At 36.3% G+C, this 17879-nt stretch overlaps 1 protein-coding gene across 1 annotated transcript in view; it reads left to right on the plus strand.

Annotated features, from left to right (window-relative positions):
- The window catches only part of VKORC1L1 (vitamin K epoxide reductase complex subunit 1 like 1), a 60382-nt gene that overhangs the window by 11440 nt on the left and 31063 nt on the right, over positions 1-17879 (plus strand). The window lies entirely within an intron of this gene.

Consider the following 17879-nt stretch of genomic DNA (forward strand, 5'->3'; position numbering starts at 1 on the left):
CCGCTTGCTTCCTTCTCAGTTTTCTTTACCGGTTTATCATCCTGTACCTGCCCATTAAATGTTGACATACCAGGGATCAGCCGTACACCCTCTCGTCAGCCTTCTTTCCCTAAACAATCACATCCCTGTCCATGATTTCACTTATAGATGAATCCAAAATTTATATTTCTAGCCTGGACCTCTCCTTTGAGCTCAAGATCTGCATATCTAATTGCCTGTTGGACATCTCTGCTTGGATGTCTCAAAGGTACTATTAAATTCACCATGTCCAAAGTTTAATTCATATTCTTCCCCTGAAATGCTGTTTCTTATCTCAGTGAAAGGCATCCCACCCAAACAGTTCTGCAAGTCAGCAACCCGGGTGTTTTCCTTGGTTGCCTTTACTAACCCCCACCCCAACCCAATCAGTCACCAGGTCCAGTTGACTTTTTTAAACCTTTTTTCTGATTTGTAACCTTTTTGGTTTTGTTCTTTTACATACAGAAAAATCATTCATCTGTGCATCTTTTTTTGATGTGGTGGTTATAAAGCATAAGCCTTGTAACCAACATTCAGGTCATTAAACAGACAATTTTCAGCACTGCAGAAAGCCCTCCTTAAACTCTTCTTATGAACTATACTTCTACTCCTTCACTAGAATAATCTCTGCCCTGACTTTTATGATAATCACTTTCTTACTTTTCTACCTAAGGTTGCACCCAAGCTTGGTAGTTTAGTTTTGCCTGCTTTTTCAACCTTATATAAGTGAACCATTCATTTTGTATTCTTTACTGTGGCTGCTTTCATTCAACATTATTTTGTGAGATTCATCTGTGTGTGATGGAGCTGTAGTTTGTCATTGTGGAATGTTCTTTTATACAGATATATCACGGTTGATTTTTTTGCTCTTTTTTTGGATGGGTATTTAAGTTGTTTTTACTTTGCAGCAATTATGAATAATGCTGCTGTGAACACTTTTGTGATTCTTCAGTTTTAGTTGGTAATGCCAGACTATTTTTCAAAGTGGTTGCACTAGTTTAGATTCCTACCAGCAATGTATGAGAATTCCTGTTATTCCACCTCTTTGCCAAGCCTTGGAATTGTCAATCTGTTAAAGTAACCATTCTGGTTTATATGTAATGGAGTTTTGTGTATAATTTGAGGTATATGTCATATCCAATAAGTTGCAAAAATCTTAAATGTACAGCTTGAAGAATATTTTACATATGCATGTACCATATCCAGATGAAGATATAGAACATTTCCATCACTCCAGAAAGTTCTCTCATACTCCTTTCCAGTCGGAAGCTGTTATTCTGACAAAACTGTTTTGACTTCTACCACTATAAATTTGTTTTGCCTGTTCTTGAACTTCATGTAAATTGGTTTGTAACAGTATGAACTCTTTTGTGTCAGGCTTCTTCTGCCCAGTATAATAATATTTTTGCAATTCATCCAAGTTGTTGGTTTTATTAGTTATTCTTTTTTTACTGCTTAGTCCCATTTTATGATTATCATTTTCTTATTGATTATTGTTTCTAAGTTTGGCTATTGTGAATTAAGCTGCTATAAATATTCTCATGCACATCTTTCTATATATACATACTCATTTCTCTTGACTATATATCGAGGAGTGGATTTTGGGTCATCAGGTAGGTGTTTGATTTCATTAGAAGCTACAGAACAGTTTCCCAAAGTGGTTGTACTATTTAACACTCCTGTTTGGTTTTAATTTGCATTCCCCTGATTACCAGTAGGGTTGAGCAGCCTTTCATATGTTTATTGACCATCGTCTTTTTGAAAGGCTCGTTAAAGTCATTTGCCCATTTTTCTATCTGGTGTTCTTTGTCTTGTGTGTGTGTGTGTGTGTGTGTGTGTGTGTATTCAGATACTCATATTGCAGATATCCTCTTCCACTCTGGCTTGCCTTGCCTTTTCATTTTCTTAAAGGTATATTTGGATTAACAGAAATTCTTAATTTTAATGTAGTTAAGTATGTCAGTCTTTTCCTTTATAATTAGAACTTTTTGTATCCTGGTGATGAAGATATATTCTATATTATTTTCTGTTAGGTTTTGCCTTTCACATTTAGATCAACAATCTATGTGGAATTTTTTTAATGGTGTGAGATAGGGGTCAGTTTAATTCTTTTCCTATATGACTGTCCAATTACTATTATTGTGGCACCACTTTTTAAAATGTCCATTCTCCCCTGCTCTGTAGAGTCACTTTTGTCATAAATCAGCTGGTTGTATGTACAAGGATTTGTCTGGGCTCTCCTCTTCCATTTTTCTATTTTGTCTGTCCTTATGCCAAAGTGCCATTGTCTTAAATAGTCTATTTCAGTAGTTCTCCTGGGACCATGTAGGGTCCCTGAGACCCTTTAAGGGGGTCTCTGAGGTCAAAACTATTTTCGTAGTAATAATAAGATGTTATTTGCCTTATTCACTCTCATTCTCTCATGAGTCTACAGTAGGTTTTCCAGAGGATGCATGACATGTGATATTGAAATAGATTGAATAAAGGAGCAGATCTGAGAATCCAGTTGTCTCCTATTAAGCCAGATATTAAAGAGATTTATAAAAATGTAAAGCAGTGCCACTCTTCCTGCTAAATATTTTAGTTTTGGAAAACAGTTATTTTTCATAAAGTTATTTCTGTTAGCATGTAATGGGTTTCTTATTTTTAAATGAATAAATAAATATTTCAGAATTTTCTGCTTCAGTTTCAAATGTGAAAAAAAATCAACTCACATAAACTAAAGCTCTTTAGAGTCTCAATAACTTGTAGGAGTATAAGACCAAAAAGTTGGAGAATTACTACTCTAGTTTTATAAATCTTGACATGCAGTAGATAATTCTTGGTTATTTTGAGCCCCTTGCATTTACATATACATTTTAGAATCAGCTTGTGAGGTTCCACAATGATAAGTTTAGTGGTAATTGAAATCTTTACACCGATGCGTCTTCCAATTCATGAATATTTTCTCTCCATGTGTTTTGGTCTTCTTTAATTTTTTTCTCAATAATGTTTTATAGATTTCTAAATAGAGGTTTTGTATATCTTCCTAACAGAATTTTTGAAGAGAAAAAGGTAATTTAACAATAGGCAAAATAAAAATCCTCAGCATTATGTCATAGCTGGGCAATGTCTTATTTTTTAGTGCTACATAAAATAATTGTAAATCTTACATCGAAGGTATCTTTTTTTTAAAGTTTTTATTGGAGTATAGTTGATTTACAGTGTTGTGTTAGTTTCACATGGAAGGTATCTTGAAGTTTATAAAATATAATCTGTAAACTCAGTGTAATAACAATATCTCAAACAGGGTTTTCAAAACTTGATTCTGAAGTTCATATGAAAGGACATATGTGGAATTTTTCATAAGAATTATGAAAACCAGTGTTCATGAAGGAGGTATTAATGCTATTAAAGTCTGTGTTAAAGCTAAAGTAATTAAGAGCACCTAAGTAGACAAGTTATCACCGGATAGAGTTGAGAGTACTGAAGTGGCCTCATTTATAGAAATGTTATATGTGATAAGGATGAAAACAATTCTTCAGTAAATAGTATGGGGTCAGCTGAGTAGCCATTTGGGAAAAAAAAGCTAGCTTGCTATCTCACTTTAAAAAAGAAAATCTTTTATTGAGATACAATTCACAGGAAAGTACGCATACTTTAAGGGACCAACTCAACAAATTTTTATGTATGTATACACAAAGTACTCACCGCCTCAATCAAGATATAGACTATCTCCAACATCTCAAAATTCTCCGTTATGCTCTTCCCAGTCAATACCACCTCCACCAGTGATAACCACTATTCAGACCTCTATCCATAGATTAGTTTTGCCTGCTTTTGATCTTCAAATAAAGCGAATCATATAGTAAGTCTTCTTTTGTGTCTAGCTTCTTTTGCTTAACATTATGTCTGTGAAATTTATTTATGTTGCATGTAGCAGTTCTTTTTTTACTGTTGTGTCGTATTATGTTGTGTTAATATGCCACACTTTATTCTACTGTTGATAGAAATTTTGGTTGTTTATATTTTGGGGGATAAAATGAATAAAACTGTAGAGAACATTCTTGTACATGTTTGTGGGGGGAGCAGAAGTGCTCATTTTCTGTTGGAATTGAGTGGAAATGCTGGGTCATAGGATATGTGTATGTTTAATTTTAGTATATATTGCCAAACAGTTTTCCAGAGTGACTGTACCAGCTTATACCCATCAGCAACATATGACAGTTCCAGTTGCCCTAAGTGTTGCAGAACCCCGGAAACCATAAAGAAAAAACAGTTGATGAATTCACATAAAGACAAACAAAACCTATGCGTGGCAATAACTAGCATAAAACAAAGTTGGAACTCCAAAGATAAACTGGGAAAAAAATTTGCCATGCATCATATTTAAGGAGCTAACTTTCTTTAAAAAGAAAACAAAAAACAAAAAAACAAAAAACCTGGGAATCCTTTTAAATCAATTCAGAAAAGACCAACAACTCAATAGACAAGTGGGACAGGACATTCAAAGATAGTTGAAAGTAAAAACAAATAATTTTAAACAGGAAATGATCCCCAGTTTCAATCATAATAAGAGAAAAGCAAATTGAAAGCATTTTTAATATATATGATTGGCAAAGAGAAAAAAGTTTGATTAATGTAGCTAAGATCTAGAGAAATAGCTACTTCCATTTAGTAATGGTAGGATTCTTTTTTTTTTTTTTTTTGCTTTTGGACTTTTTAATGTAAACATTCTTAATGTACTAGTTTTCAGAGTAATGACATGAATTTAGCATTCTCCTTGGAATGGAAAACTTGCTTGGAAGTTACTTCATTCTTTTTCTCTTTTTCAAGAGAGCATCCCGTAACGCCAGCTGCTTTTCTCGGAAGGAACGCTTATTTTTTGACCAGACGTTATGACTATACCGCATCATCATGAAGTTCTTCTGTTTTTTCTTCTCCTTATTCGTGGAACTGGAAAATGGATTCATTTTGGTTTTCCTCCTCACAAATTCTTTTCGGTCTGTTTTTCCAGCCATTGCAGTTGCTAGTCTTGTCTCCTTGTCAGACTTTGGCTTTTTATGAAGGCGTTCAATGTCCTGAAGAGAAAGTAACTCACCCCTGGGCTCCTCATCACTGTCTATTTCGATGTAAACTATGGAAGGCAGACGATATCCATTAAAATTAAGAATGCATGTACCTCAAGGGTAATATGGATAAATTGTGATGTATTACACGATGGAATATTACAGAGAGAAAGAATGAATGATTACAGGACTTCCCTGGCGGTCCAGTGGTTAAGATTCCGTGCTTCCAGTGCAGGGGGCGCGGGTTTGATCCCTGGTCGGGGAACTAAAATCCCACATGCCGCGTGACACAGCAAAAAAAAAAAAGAATGAATGACAGTTCATACACCGTATAGATGAATCTCACAAACGTAATATTGAGTGGAAGAGCCAGACACCTAAGTTCAAAACCAGACAAAATTAATCTGTGGTGTTAGAAGTCAGGGTAGTGTTACCCTTGATGGAGTTCACTGAAAGGGAACACAAGAAGGGCTTTGAGGGGCTTGTAATGTCCTGTATCTTGATGTGGGTGCTGGTTACACGGTTGTGTTTACATTGGGAAAATTCATCAAGTTATAAACCTAGGATTTGTGTACTTTCCTGAATGTATGCTATACTTCAATAACAATTTTAAAATAAGTGTATATACATAGTCATAAAGCATATACCTTTGTTTTAGCAATTCCCTTCTATGCTTGTAAGCACACACATACACATTTGTATATATGGGGGTTAAATAATATGAGCATATTAACTGCTGTGTTTGTAATAGTAAAATTTTGGACAAAACCTATTTATCCATCAGTGGGGAACTGGTAAAATAACTAATGGTATAGTCATACAATGAATTAGTAGTAGCTCTTAAAAGGAGTAAGGCAGTTCTATATGAACTCCTTTAGAAATATTTCTAAGATGCATTAAATGAAAAGACCAATGTGCATGAACACTATATGTAGTATGCTACCATTTCCATTTGGGTATTTTCTTTTAAGGCATGTACATACAAGCATATATAAATAGAATATCTCTAGAAGGATAGAAAAACATATTAATGCTGGCTTTCTCTGAGGAGAAGTGGGTGGCTGGGGGCAAAGTGGGAGATACTTGCTCTGCATACTGTTTTGTGACTTTTAAATTTAAAAAATTTTTAATTGTGGCAAAATCCACATAACATAAAATTTACCATCTTAACCATTTTAAGTGTGCAGTTCAGTACTTACTGTTAAGTATATTCACGTCTTTTGTGCAAGCAGTCTCCAGAACCTTTTCATACCCATTAAATAACTCTTCATTTCCTCCTCACCTTGACCCCTAGCAATCACCATTCTACTTTTGTTGTTTCTATGACTTTGACTACTCTAGATACCTCATAAAAGTAGAGTCACACAGTACTTGTCTTTTTGTGACTGGCTTATTTCACTTAGCATAATGTCCTCAAGGTTCATTTAACCTATTTTGTGACCTTTGAATTCTATACCTTGTTCATTTATTACTTATTTTTAAAAGATCATTAAAATAAAAAGTTATGAGCTTATTATTCAGAGCTGGCTAATTATATGGTAAAAAATTGATACTGTGTATTATTCACCTTAACCAAAATTTAATGCCAGTTTTGTCAGCAAAACGACTTTACGCCAACGTGCCATTTGAAGCTTTATTTCACCTCATGTTTCTCCTTTTTTCATCTGTAGGTGCCAACCAAAATGCAGGCTTATCAAGTCCCCAGTCTCTTGACCCTCAGTCTGCTCAGTAGTTTTTCCCCTGGGCTTATTGTCCAACTTTGGTCTTCTCAAAATCTAGTTCTTTACCCCGGGCACAGCCTGGTTCTCTGCCAAGGGCATTGCTTCCTCTTTGCAGATTTCTCCTCTATCTCTGACCTGTTTAAGAGGGTTTCTCATTCTCCTAGCTGTTCAGTACTGCTTGAGATCATTAGTCTAGAGCCTTCTGCTGTAATCTTGTTTCCTGTGAATTGAAACTCATTGTTTCATTGGAATTGTTGACTGTGGGGGTTGATGTGGAGACAAAGGAACAAGTTGAAGTGGCTTTGAAGTTTATGGGAGGACTTTGTACCATTAAATGGAACAGAGGGGGACAGGCAGGCTCTAGGTGGAAGATATGTGACTGGTTTTTGAAAATTTTGGTTTGAGATGCTGGCCTATGAAATAGCAGGAGCTGTGAGCTAGACATGGGGATTTAGAAAATAAACTTCTTATTATAAATTTATTGTTTATGTGTATATGTGTGTATAGAAAATACAGAAAAATATATAAAATAAAAAGTATTCATAAAACAGATAATCATTCTTAACATTTAATTGAATTAACTCCTGGGTTTTTTTATGGTTACATACATCTAAATGTACATAAATCAACTCACATTTTAAGATACAGTTGAGATTTTACATTTTGTATTCTGCCTTTTTTTTCTTTGTGTTCTATTCATGAATGAAGAAGTCCAAGGCCAGTTACATATGGTGCTTCTGTTGTGTTAAGAGTCAGCAGCAAAAGAGGTCATAAAGGAAACTGTGGGGCTTGTTGAAATTACACATGGTGAGATCCTGCACAGATGGAGAACAAAATGTGGCAAGGACAGAACTTTGGAAACTTGCCTGTATTTGAGGATTCAAGAATAAATCATAATCAGAGAAGCAGAATTAAAAGAGTTTAGTGTCAAACTGAGAGTGGAGCAGATTCTAAGAAAAAAAAGGAGTAGTTAGCATTGTTAGATATTTTTTTAAAAAGAGGTAGAGCTGAATGAACTAAGAAAAAGGCTTTAGATAGGAAATTGTAAAATCGTTAGTTGATTTACAAAAGTTATTCTGTCCAGCAATGAGGGAATAACAAGGACTGCATTTACCTTGCTACCTTAAGCAACTAGAAAACTAGGCAACGTAAGAAATAACAGTTAAGAGACATTGGATAACAGGCAGCAGAGGAACTGTGATCACTGAAAGAAGAGAAGCAAACCTGAGCTCTATGGTTGCCTCAGTTTATTATCTGGAGGTGGTTTTCAGGCTGCAGAGCAGGAATGGGGAACCCAAATAGAGCCCAGTGGTCTCACTGAGTTGAGAAGACAGAGACAGGAGTTTGAAGGCAGCTGTGATTTGTGGGGCAGACAAGAGAGGAGGAAGTTGCACAGAGAACTCCAGAGATATGCAGAGGTGTCGCCTTGAGTCTGGCTGAGTACTGATCTGCACATGCATGAGAGAAAACCCCCTGAGGCCAGAGAAATAACTTCACTGGAAAATGGTAGGTGGGAGCTCACACAGGTTGGGAAGAGTCTAAGTTCTCACTTGCCAGAGCATGCACAGGGCATCAGAAAGGTATTGCCTCGGTAATAGGGCTAAATTAGCCCTAAATTAAAGGCTGCTCTGGACTCACTCTCATAAAGCACAAAAGCAAGCCTTGGAGGATCCAACTGATTCCAAGAAACTTAACTGTACACCAGAACAAAGTCAGGCACTATTTAAAGGTATATAGCAAAATCCAGCACCCAAAGCATAGAATTCACAAGCCAATCAAAAATTACCAGGCATGCAAAGAACCAGGAAAATATGACCTATAATCAGAAAAATCAATCAGTAGAAATAGACCCAGAGATGATGGAATTAACAAACAAGGATGTTAAAGCAGCTGTTATAAATACGTTCTGACACACCACTGTAAAGCAATTATACTCCAATAAAGATGTTAAAAAATATATATATGTTCTGTATGTTCAGGCAGGTAGAGAAAATGATTAACATAATGGGGAGAGAAATGGAAGATATAAAAAAGACCTAAATGTAGCTTTTAGAGATGGAAATGGAATGAAAAAATAACTCTGATGGAACTGACAACAATGAGGCACAGCAGATCAGTGAACTTATGTAACAATAGAAAGTGTCTGAAATGAGAAGAAGAAAAATGTTGGGAAAATTAATAGATCACCAATGACTATAACGGACAGAAGTCAGGAACAAAAAACAGTCTAATGTACATATATTTGAGCCCTTTTTGGAGAGGGAAAGGGGAGGACAAAAAATACTTTTAAAAATAATGACCGGAAATTTCCAAATTTAATGAAAACTACAAATCCACAGACCCAAGAAGCTCAATAAATTTCCAAGGAAAATAAATATAAAAGAAACCACACCAAGGAACATCATAGTCAAATTGCTGACGGCCAGTGATAACGAGAAAAATCCCGAAAGCAGGTAGGAAAAAAAAAACCACACACATTATGTACAGAGTAACAAACATAAGAATGTCGGCAGATTTTTTATCAGAAATTTAGCAGATCAGAAAATGGTGAAGAGGGACTTCACTGGTGGCAAATGGTTAAGAATCTGCCTGCCAATGCAGGGGACATGGGTTCGATCTCTGGTCCGGGAAGATCCCGCATGCTGCGGAGCAGCTAAGCCGGTGCTCCACAACTACTGAACCTGAGCTCTAGAGCCCGAGAGCCACAACTGCTGAGCCGGCGTGCCACGACTACTGAAGCGTGCACGCCTAGAGCCTGTGTTCCACAACAAGAGACGCCACTGCAATGAGAAGCCTGCGCACCACAACCAAGAGTAGCCCCTGCTGGCCACAACTAGAGAAAGCACAGCAACGAAGACCCAACACAGCCAAAAATAAAATTTAAAAAAAATAAAAAAAGAAGAAGATGGTGAAGAGACATCTTTAAAGTGCTTAAAAAAAAAACAACCCACAAAACTGACAGCCTAGTATTCCTTACCTAGGAAAATGCCTTTCAGAAGTGGGAGCAAAATACTTTTTGAATAAGCTAATAATTCCAAAATCATTTGTTGCCAGCAGACCCACACAAGAAATGTTAAAAGAAGTTTTCCAGGCAGAAGGAAGATTATTTAAGATGGACATCTGGATCTTTGCAAAGGATTAAAAAGTACTGGAAGTGGTAAATGTGGGGGCAAATATACAGAAATTTATTCTTATTTTTTAATCCTTTTAAAAGACGATTGAACTGAGAGTGACTGCCAACAGGTATAGGGGTTTCTTTTGGGGTGATGGAAATGTTTTGGAATTAGAGAGTAGCTAAAAAAAGATGCTCTGTTTTTAAAACAAAAATAATGACATATTATAGGTTTTACAACACGTAGAAGTAAAACATTTGACAACAGCACAAAAGTTGGGAGGGAGGTAAATGGAAGCATACAGTTGTAAAGTTCTTACATTATACATGAAGAGATATACCATAGGAAAGTAGAATGAGAAGTTAAATACGTATAATATAAAGCTTAGAGCAACCACTAGAAAAATTAAACAGAAGTATAGCTAGTTAACTAATTGGGGAGATATAACAGAATCCTAAAAAATACTCGATTAATCCGAAAGAAGGCAGGAATTGAGGAGAAAAGGAACAAAGCACAAATGGGACAAATAGAAAACAGCAAGATGGTAGACTTAAACCCAGACGTATTGGTCTGTCATTACATTGAGTGTAAATGGTCTTGAAAATTTTATTCTGGTTTTTTAAAAATTTGCAAAGTAAAGAAGATAAATATCTCCAGTGTCACCACGATTAACATTTTTAGTGCACTTCCTTCCAGTTGATTTTTGTCTATACATATGTATGTGTATACATATGTACATGTAAATATGTATATTCATACAAATGTTTACGTATACACATAAATATGTGCTTTTTTTAAGAAACAAAGTTGAGACTGTGCTCTTTGTTTTCATTTAATTTTGAATTGTAAGCATTTTGACATGTAATAAAATATTTGAAAACAGCTTTTGATGTCTGCATGGTATTCCACTGAATGGCCAAAATGTGATTTGTTTCATCCTAGATTGTTTGCCATGTAGTTTTTTTTTTTTTTTTTTTGGCTGTGGTGCACGGCATGTGGGATCTTAGTTCCCCAACCAGAGGTCGAACCTGCGCCCCCTGCATTGGAAGCGCAAATCTTAACTACTGGACTGCCAGGGAAGTCCTAGGTTGTTTTTTAATTTGCCATTTTAAATAATGCTGTGATGAGCACTCTTGTACGCTTTTATGTAAATCTTTACCTCCTTGGTTATTTTCTAGGCTATATTCCTGGAAATGGAATTGTCAAATTTATCTCTAGAAAATTTTACCAATTTACGTTCCCTCTATAGCATATAGGAGTGCCAATTTAACCTCATCCTTGTCCACGTGTAATATTAGTTAAACATTGCCAATCAGATTTCTTTTTTTAATTGTAGGTAACTTGACTTCCATTCTGAATGCTTATAGGATACTTTATCTTTGAAGTTTGAAATTCTACCAGAATGTCTTTGTATTAAATTTAGCTAGAAGACAAAATGTGGACATTTTTCCTTCTCCTTCCTTCCCTCCTTCCTTCTTTTCTTCCTTTCTCTCTTCTTCAGCAGTAGAGTTTTCATTTCTTTGGTTGTTGCTTCAGCCTCATTTGTTCTAGAATGTGAACTTTTCCATGTCTGTCTTGTTCACTGTTGTCTCCTCAGTGCCTGGCTATAGTATACTAAATGCTCAATAAATTTGTAGAAGAATAAATACTGTTTTTCTTTCTACAACTCTTATTATTGGTAAGGTTGATCTGTATAATTCTGACTTTTTTTCTTTCATTTTATTGATCTATTTTGTCTTTTTGATTAGAGTTGTGGGATAATTTATCCATTTATTTTATTATGTCACTGATTTTCACTTGGTAATATTTCATCTGCCATTCACTGCTTCTATTGTTACTTCAAATTTGGCAAATCATGTTTTTCATCTTGGAAAATCTTTACATCTCTGTGAAATCTTTCCTCATCTTAGATTATTCCCACTTTGTGATGATTTACATAGGCAGAATTCTCTCAAATTCTTTTAATTAATTTATTTATTTACTTTTGGCTGTGTTGGGTCTTTGTTGCTGCGCACGGGCTTTCTCTAGTTGCATTGAGTGGGGGCTACTCTTCATTGTGCTGTGCGGGCTTCTCATTGCGGTGGCTTCTCTTGTTGTGGAGCACGGGCTGTAGGCACGCAGGCTCAGTAGTTGTGGCTCGCAGGCTCTAGAGCGCAGGCTCAGTAGTAGTGGCGTGTGGGCTTAGGTGCTCTGCGGCATGTGGGATCTTCCCCGACCAGGGCTCGAACCCGTGTCCCCTGCATTGGCAGGTGGATTCTTAACCACTATGCCACCAGGGAAGCCCCTCAAATTCTTTTAAAACATTAAGTACTCTGCATTTTATTATTTTCTCCTCAATTTATACCAGCTTTTTGAGACTCAGTTTTTTATATCTTTTTGTCAGCTCTAGGGAATTTAAACTTCAATGGGAAATAAAAGAAAATGGAGTGTCCATTTGTTGATTAGTTTTGTCATTTTTTCCTTTACTTCAACCGCCTCAGCACAATTTAAATGTGGTATCACAAGATTTTTAGTAGTAGAAATTTAGGCTCAAGAGTTCTTATTTGCAAATATTTCCATGTGGGAGTATTCTAGAAAACACCTACTTTTTGAGCTATTTTTTGAGACCTCCAAAGGTAGAGAACTGGATCAAAGAAACAAGTGATCAAAGAAAGTTTGAATACAAACTACCTATTTTTGAGAAGACCACATATTCAGAACTTGAAAGAGTTGGAGTTATTCCTTTTCTTTACATACACTTTGGAATTTGACCCTGGGGACCCCGAGGTGAATAAGAGTTCTGTTCTCAAGGAGTCCATCACCTTTGTCTGGCATTAGACAGAAGGGTGGTGGTGGTGGTGGTGGTGGTGTACCAGATGGTGAGGCAGATCCATAATTCTTGGTTTCCATTTTCTACTGAGAGAGGCCAGGAGAGGTTTATGCAGAGTGAAGGAGATTTGAGATTGCATTTTGGAGTAATAGACTTGAACCTGGGATGAGTAAAAAAATTACAAAGTAATGCTTAAGGTTTTTTTTTTTTTTCTAGTAGTGTGAGTCCTCATGTAGGGGTAGAAAATGACAGTAATGTATTGACTCGATAGGGTGATTTGGAGGAAAATGGGACTGAGCAACAAAGTGCTTGACAATCAAACTCAGTTTTGTGCATATAACTGCTAGAATCCTCATTACTTTTCATATTTAATGTGAAATTAATTACTAAAACCTCAAGTTAAAATGGAAGTTTAAAATGTTTTTCCTCATACCTGAAAACTATTCATGGTAGCAGTATTTCTGATGGCCTCTGGCATCCTCTTTCCCAACACTGATTACTGTCTTGAAAGAATGGCTTAGATTTGCTTTAACATTACAGAATGACCACAGTAGACCTCCTAGTGTTCAGTTTTGGTGACTGCCAAATATGCCACTGTGAATACTACTGGTTTTGTTTTTTGTTTTTTATTTTAATCGTGGTGGAAAGGTCTAATATTCTCATCAATACTAGCTGGCTAATGATCTGCAGATCTCCAAACCAGGTGTTTAATTGGTTTTCAAGTTGAAATATACTTAAACTTCAGGGGGTCTGACATTAAAATAAGAACACTTTGATATTTCGAAAGACAATTTTCTTCAGTTTGTTAAACTCTAAACTAGATAAGTTTTGTTCTTAAGGGAATATTCCTTGTTTTTTGTTTTTTCCTATCAGAGACAACAGTTTCAATGGATAGGACACTGGATTAAATATGAAAATGTGCTCTAGTCTGAGCTTTCATTATTTACTGTGAAAACAAGCAAGCAATATGTGAGGCCTGTTAACTCCTCCGCTACCTGGGGGCCATGAGTACTCTGCATATAAATACCAACAACTGGTTAAGATGTTTTCCTAGACCCGTCAAATTTCTAGATACTTAAAAATTTAGGTTTACTTCACAAAATCTCAATAAAGATGTGTTCAGGATTTACATGAATTTACTCTGTTGACACAAACTCAGGATACAAGTTTGGATTCACTGTTTGAGGCTAGCCCAGTGTTTCTCAAACTGTGATGAAGGAAGAGTGAAATTTCCAGTCCATTATGGACGGGTATATTTATAAAATGAATTATTAACAAATAGGTGAAAACAACAGACATGCTAAATACAAGCTCAAGTAGTTTAGTCATCTCACAAAATTACATTTTACTGATTAATATAATCAGTAAAATAACCGTAGAATACAAAGAGTTACAAAAACTAAAAAAAACCACTATGTATGTATAGTCAATTACTAGGGTGAATTTCTTGGATATATTCTTAATGTAATTTTGTGATTGTAACTAAATAAAGTTATGCAATAGCAATTAGGTGTTCTAAACACCTAACACACTTGAACAAACACTGTTTTATCACTATTTAAAGTTTTGATGTGACAGGCTCACTTCTTGCTTGTTAACTTACGTAGGTTGGGTGGAAGACAGCACTACTTTCAGGTAATAACATAACTAAACTGTTGCTGTGCTTTGATTTAGTAATACTCAAGTAGAGAAACTATCTTTACTGAGTTATGCTGATGGGATTGGAAGAAGAGATACTAAAAGCAATTTCCTCAAGCTCAGTATATTCATTTAGAATTTTATTCAAAAAAAGTGGTGCTGTAGTCTCAAATGTATCCTTTACCATTGAACAGTAGCCAATTCCAACAGTTTATATAGTGAATAGTTATATTATCTTTAAATGAAAGAAATGGGTTTAGTTCTATTACATTTACTATCTGTGAATCTCATTTGGCTGGAAAATTAAATTTCAAAATGGTCTATGACATTTATAAGATGTACGGTGGTAATCTGTAGAAACTGTTCTTTCAAGTTTCCAGTTTTTGTTTTTCCCTTTAATCTTACCCGTCACTGAAAAGCACGCGTCATTTCTTCCTTGTGAGAAAGTCTTAAGGTTGTTAAAAGTATTGAAGAGGGGCTTCCCTGGTGGCGCAGTGGTCGGAAATCCGCCTGCCGGTGCAGGGGACGCGGGCTCGAGCCCTGGTCCCGGAAGATCCCACGTGCTGCGGAGCGGCTGGGCCCGTGAGCCGCAATTACTGAGCCTGCGCGTCTGGAGCCTGTGCTCCGCAGCGGGATAGGCCGCGATGGTGAGAGACCCGCGCACCGCGATGAAGAGTGGCCCCCACTTGCCGCAGCTGGAGAAAGCCCTCGCGCAGAAACTAAGACCCAACACAGCCATAAATAAATAAATAAATAAAATTTAAAAGAGATAAGCAAAACATTCTCTCTATACATTTGATCTTTAAAAAAAAAATCTAATTTGTTAAAAAAAAAAAAAGTACTGAAGATATTAGACAAATTGGTTATCCAATTTACATCTTTTAAAGTTGGAAGCAGCCTGTTTTTTGTCTTGTAGAAACACTAAGAGTGTGTTCTGTAATTCCAGTTTACCCCCTTAAAACCATTGTTTTGGGCTTCCCTGGTGGCGCAGTGGTTGAGAATCTTCCTGCCAATGCAGGGGACACGGGTTCGAGCCCTGGTCTGGGAAGATCCCACATGCCGCGGAGCAACTGGGCCCGTGAGCCACAACTACTGAGCGTGCACGTCTGGAGCCTGTGCTCCGCAACGGGAGAAGCCACGATAGTGAGAGGCCCGCGCACCGCGATGAAGAGTGGCCTCCACTTGCCACAACTAGAGAAAGCCCTCGCACAGAAACGAAGACCCAACACAGCCAAAAATAAAATTAATTAATTAATTAAAATACTTATTAAAAAAATAAATAAAAATAAAAATAAATTTAAAAAAAACCATTGTTTTAACATTGACATTGTTTTAACATTTAATTCATTAGCAGTCATTTATAAGATACTTCTTTATTATTATATAATAATGAGAATGATCTCTAACTTAATGCTTTAGTATTAACATTTTGATGATTTTTATTGTGACACTAAACATGCTGTTTAGTTCAACTGACTTTTTTTGTACCAAGACTTTGTCAACAAAAGAAGCACTGTGTTGATTTACTTTCTGGTGCTCCTTCTTAATCTGGGGAATTTCTCCAGAATGTTTTCTTGTCTTTGCAGCTGTGCCATCAGAACATTCTTCTCTACAAAACTCCAGACAACCTTTGTTGATGATGTAATTCTTTATAGTTTTCCAGAGCGGATTGTGTTTGTTGGCTATAAAACTGAGAACAAGTGTTCTTCCTCCATATCACCATCATGTTCAAATAGCAATATCTGTGTGCTTGTCAAGGGGCAATGAAAAATACTTTGAAAGTTGGTCTTCCATGTCATTAGTTTCTAAATGTGGTGAGCTGTGCTATCATTGGAAAGTGCAGATTGACCCAGTATTTCCAAGCAAATATCTTTGATGTACTTGTTCACTTGTCTCTTAACAATTGTATTTAGCACTTTAGTCTTGCAATCCAAAGTGCAAGGATAGGAAGCCTGTAAAACCAACATTTATTGATGAAATACTGAATATCTGCTTCCGTTAGCCTTTTTAATTCAGTGCTCTTTCTTTCAAAAAATTCTTTTGTCTGTGAGCTTATTTTTGTGTACATTTTGTAAGTGAATGCTCCTTAAATTTTGATGTTTCTGTTGCTCCATTAACTAGTATATCTCTGCAGTTAACACACTGATGTTAGCACTTCACCATCAATTATGGCTACAAAACTGAACTCAGTATACAAGGGATCATACTCCTGAATGAAAGAAGGCCTCTTTGGTCTTCCTCTGTTTGGAATCCCTTCCTTTACCCTTATTTGGTTTATTACTGCTGGTGCATTCAGAAAAAGTGTGTCTTTTCCACTAAAACAACGCTGAAAAATCCACTGAAGCTTGTTTGTCCCCATGTAAATTTGGTTAAAAATAATATAAATTTCACTTCTCTCATTTAGCTAATGATATTAAATTATAAATTAAAAAGCAGGCATGATTAAGATTAAAATGTCTGTAAAATTAACTAGTTATTAAAAATGAGTAAACCTGTGGGTTTTTTTGTTTTTGTTTTTTTAATTAATTAATTTATTTATTTTTGGCTGTGTTGGGTCTTCATTGCTGTGTGTGGATTTTCTCCAGTTGTGGCGAGCGGGGGCTACTCTTCGTTGCGGTGCGGGGGCTTCTCATTGCGGTGGCTTCTCTTGTTGCGGAGCATGGGCTCTAGGCTTGCGGGCTTCAGTAGTTGTGGCACGTGGGCTCAGTAGTTGTGGCTTGCGGGCTCTAGAGCGCAGGCTCAGTAGCTGTGGCGCACGGGCTTAGTTGCTCCGCGGTATGTGGGATCTTCCCGGCCCAGGGCTCGAACCCGTGTCCCCTGCATTGGCAGGTGGATTCTTAACCACTGCACCACCGGGGAAGCCCCAAACCTGTGTTTTTTCTCAGATTTTTATACACCTTTAGGTAGTTGACAAAATAACCTTAAAATATTACATGTAACTTTGTTCTACGATGCCTCACTAGCACGTCATGCCAGATGCAATTCACTATTGAATTGATAAGTTTGATAACACTTGGATCTATCTGTATGCTCTTCAACAAGACAAATCCACTAATCATGTGCTTTAATGTCATGGCAATGTCAAATGTCTGTAAAAGCTTCCAAGTGCTTAGTTTCAGTTTCTGAACTGATCTCATCATGGATCTATAACAAATAGTTCATAGACCATCCCTGGTGTGCGATCCATGCTTTCAATGGCAGTGGACTACCAATAGAGTAGTGCTTTATGTGCACTGGTACTTAAATCTATAGGAAATAATCAGTTTCACTGCATCTTTTAAAAGGATTTATTTGATACCTATTACATGACATAACAGAGCACATTACACACTATTGAGATATAATTCCATAATAAGATAATATTAAGGTAAAAGAATATCTTATTAGAAACAATAAGAAATGCCATACTTATATTTAGTCATTATTATACTTTAATTTTCAAATATTTGACAGTGCTTTTGTGAAAAAATGTGCAGGCATCTACTGTTTTAACTGGAATTTCAGAACATTTAAAGTAGATTTGAGCTGTTCT

The sequence above is a fragment of the Balaenoptera ricei genome, chromosome 15 (assembly GCF_028023285.1).
Source record: "Balaenoptera ricei isolate mBalRic1 chromosome 15, mBalRic1.hap2, whole genome shotgun sequence".
Taxonomy (NCBI): Eukaryota; Metazoa; Chordata; class Mammalia; order Artiodactyla; family Balaenopteridae; genus Balaenoptera; species Balaenoptera ricei.